Here is a 3869-nt window from a genome sequence, read left to right as displayed (position 1 = left end):
GTTCCCCTCTCTCATGTCTTTCTGAAACAGTTGCAGCCTGCCCACAGAGCTTTCTCAGACATGCCTGTTGGCTCCATGGTCAGGTTCTTTCATCAATGCACTGCTGGATATGGCTGAGGTTCCTTGAAAGAAGGTCCTTTCAACACAGTGCCTCTTAAGGGATCAGCAGTAGCGTACGCTTGAGCATTCCATTCCATCTCTCTGCCCACTCTTACGCTGTCTTTGAAGCTCACTGTATATCAGTCTGTGAAGAGTCCCCTAATGGCAGAGCTTTTCTAATTAGAGCACCTGAGCGCATAACAACTTGGTCCTGTGGCTGTCCATTAGTTGCAATGGGGACGGACTGCGGTGGGTTTGGAATCCTTGGGTCTCCTCCTTCTTGTTCTGCCTCTTCCATCTGTAGAGTTTGCTCTGTTCGTTGGTCTTTGTGAGGAACAAGCTGTAGATGTCGACGGTTTCTGTTGATGTCTGCACTGTGGATCTCGCTCACCTATCACCTGGGCGCTGAATTCTTTTTCTTTACGAGAGTTGGCGTTGACCGTCCTTTTCCTCCATGCAAGTTGACGGCCCCCAGGTTCTAGAGCTGGCAGTTTCTTAACTGAGTGATGTCCCTTGTGAAAGTCTTGGGAAGTGATTTTAGTCTTTTCATCCATCTTGGCTGCTCCCTTCATGGCTGGCCACTTTGGAAGTGGGTTCCTTTCTCAGCTTGTGCACGGTTATGCTGGTTCGGCAGGTCAGAGTCTTTTGCTGTTTGACTGGCTGTGGCTAGGGAGAAATCCCTCTTTAGCTGTAGCCACTGGGAAAGATTTGTAGCTCTTCACCCAATAACCTGCCTGTCCCTGAGATTTTCATGGTGTACGTTCCCAAAAGGACAGCTCTCAGCCAATGTAGGCGGAGCTCGTCGAAAACTTTGGACATTTTCCCCTGGCTCTGCAATTCGCTGGTGGAAAGATGCTCTCTCATAAACCACATTGCTCTGAGGTAGAAAGGGTGCATCGAACATAGGCAGAACCCTTTCCTAGCCACCCTTGTTGACTGTCTGCAGGAAAGGCAACGGGTGAAACGATATGCTCTCCCCGCTTCCCCACAGCAGAAAGGAAAGAAACTAGCTGTCTGTTTCCAGTTTCTTTATGGAGTTTCTTTGCCATTCGAAACATTGCAAAGTATTGCTAGCAGCCTGTCCATCGGGAAAGTTTGTCAATTGAGAAGTTCTCTGGGGCATTGAAGAGTGGCATGCTGAGGAGATCCCGTAAGCTTTGTTCCTTGTCTTGGCAACCTTTGTTGCTGTTTCCCTTCTCTTCCTCTTCTCCCTTTACTCCTGACACCATGTCCTCTACTTCTGGAGCATCTATGGATTGGCTACAGAGCTGTCTTCTGCACAGCAGATGTGTTCACCATAAGATGGTTTTATGCTCTGCCAGGTATGGCTGAGATTGGTTGAAATCAGGTATTTTAGTCACAGTGCCACCAAGTGACTGAAGAGAATAATACAGTTTAGCATTCCAGTACAGTGGCCTCCTCCTTTCCCTTGTCCTCTGTCCCCTTTGGCCGTGCTGAGCCCGCAGTTGATGCTCTTGGCAGCGGGTGAGCCAAAGGGCCCTGTTTCCCCACCAGTTCTCCTCGTTAGTACAGCGGTGAGTATCCCCGTGTGCTATGCAGTTCCCCAGGGTTCGATTCCCCGACGGGGAGAGGATTTCCTGGCGTGTTACTTTTACAAGTAACATACGCAGAATTTTCAAACACTGTGTGCAGAATTTTTAATTTTTTGGTGCAAAATTCCCCCAGGAGTAAATGAACTTCCTTCTGAGGACATGCCCAAGTGAGACATAACAACACTGACTTGGTGTGCAACAGAATATAGTAAGAAGAGCATGGAATGGATTTTATTAACACTATTAAGCTGCTTGTGAATGATTTTGTGATTTACAAGTTGGCAACTTTTCTCTGAATGTCACTGTAACTGGCAGCAAGGGAGATTTACATTGGACCTCAGGAAAAACTTCCTGTCAGGGTGGTTAAGCACTGGAATTGGAACCAAGGGAGGTTGTGGAATCCCCGCCCATGGAGATTTTTAAGAACAGCTTAGACAAAAACCTGTCAGGGATGGTCTAGTTGACTTTGTCCTGCTATAGTGCAGGGGGCAGGATTACATGACCTCTCAAGGTCCCTTCCAGCCCTACCTTTCTATGATTCTACAATTCTGAGTGGTTGCACCTCGCATGGAATACACAAGGTGGGAGTCTTCTTGAACCCTCCCCTACTCCCCCGTGCACCTGAGGAAGGGACATCCAGCCTGGCCCACAAAGACCAGTCTAAAACAACATATACAATGTGTGGTTCATCCACGGATCTCAAGCCCTTACAAGCAGCTAACACAGCTATGTGTAAATGCTTTGAGCTGCTGCTAGGCTTAAGAAGCAGTTTGCTAAATATTCCCACCAATCATGCAGTCTGACCAATCAGGTGATTCAGCTGTGAGTCTGTTTCTCATTAGGGACATGGAGCTAGCTGGTCCCAGGGTCAGCTGCGAATCCTAATTCCTGACAAGTGCTGTATGAATATTCATTATCTAATCCCTCTGGAGAGAGATATTATCCCCAGTTTAATAGATGGAGCGACAGAAAAGATAAGTGGCTTGACCCAAAGTCATGTGTAACCCATATATCTACAAGGGAGATATCTCTTTAAGAGACCCACTGGAGGGAGGGAGGTGTGTGTTGTGTCTGGGTCATTGTTGCTAGGCAGATTTAGCACTCCACATTCAGAAGCTTCTGTCATTGCGTGTGGTAATTTTGGATCTGCTCCATAGGTTCCCTGTTGCTGTGGTCAGACTCCATGAAGGCAAGCAGTCAAGGCAGCTCCTTTACAAAGGGCCACATGGCCTGGGTGAGTTGGGAGAAGCTGAGCCTAGGAGCAGGAAGTAGGCTGTTGTCCTTAGCTCTGAAGCATTTTGCAGCAGGTTAGTGATATTGTTACCTCTATAACAGGGAAGCCTGGGCAATGCTAATTATAGCAAGGGGGAAATAATATATTCTGTTTTAACTGTATGCTTTGAATATTGTTTGATTTTAGCCAAACTGTTTTAGTTATTGTCTCAATTACTATGATTCACCAATTTTTGTTTAAATGTGATAATGGGGAAAGAGTCATTTATATTTTGCTATTCTCCATTTTGTATTTTCTTGAAACAGAGGGTTTTTTTAATCTGTATACTTAACTGAGTGGTTGGTTAATCAGTTAGCTGACTGGCTAGCTGTGATTTCAGAAGAGGAAGAGTCAGCATGGATTCCAAATGAAGATTCCTACAAGCATGTGGAGGGAAGATGCTGTTTTGGACTCGGCGGACAGTTTAGATTTGGTGATCAAAGACTAACTGAGACTCAGGCAAACTCAACCTAAGCTTTTGGGAACTCTGAGTTTCTTCTCGCTGTGTTTCTGTGGGGACTGAACTGTTCAGATTTTAACTTGTTTTCTTTATTTGTTTATGTATAACTGAAGATAATGTCTGTAGATTATAAAAGAGCCACTCTATTTTTTACAACATGACATATTTATTTCTTTATCATAAGATTTTATGAAGTTATTTAATTAAATGAATTTCTTTAGTTCCTTTTGGGACTTGAATGTCGGGAGGTTGACACTGTGCAATCCTTGCTGAAAATCCTGAGAGACTGAACTCTGGGTCTCCAGCCACTTTTCTGTGGGAGTCGGGTTTTTTTAAGTACTAGAGAAGGGAAATGAAGTGAACTCTAGCCCACCTAAATAAAGGTTACACATGTATCAAGTCACTGGCAGAGAATGCAGAGAAGGCCTGACTTCCAGGCCTTTGTTCTAACTAGTAGAATCACATCTGAAATCTAAGATGATTA

General features: G+C 45.1%; 1 long non-coding RNA gene across 1 annotated transcript; it reads left to right on the top strand.

Annotated features, from left to right (window-relative positions):
- The first annotated feature begins 2529 nt into the window (after positions 1-2529).
- On the top strand, positions 2530-3562 carry LOC140896990 (uncharacterized). The gene is made up of 2 exons (XR_012154657.1): positions 2530-2959; positions 3192-3562. It is a non-coding gene; the product is annotated as an uncharacterized LOC140896990 (long non-coding RNA).
- The last annotated feature ends 307 nt before the right edge of the window (positions 3563-3869 follow it).

This window comes from Lepidochelys kempii, chromosome 13 (assembly GCF_965140285.1).
Source record: "Lepidochelys kempii isolate rLepKem1 chromosome 13, rLepKem1.hap1, whole genome shotgun sequence".
NCBI classification, from domain to species: domain Eukaryota; kingdom Metazoa; phylum Chordata; order Testudines; family Cheloniidae; genus Lepidochelys; species Lepidochelys kempii.
The sequence above is the reverse complement of the archived record's forward strand: the minus strand, read 5'-3'. Positions and strand labels throughout refer to the sequence as shown.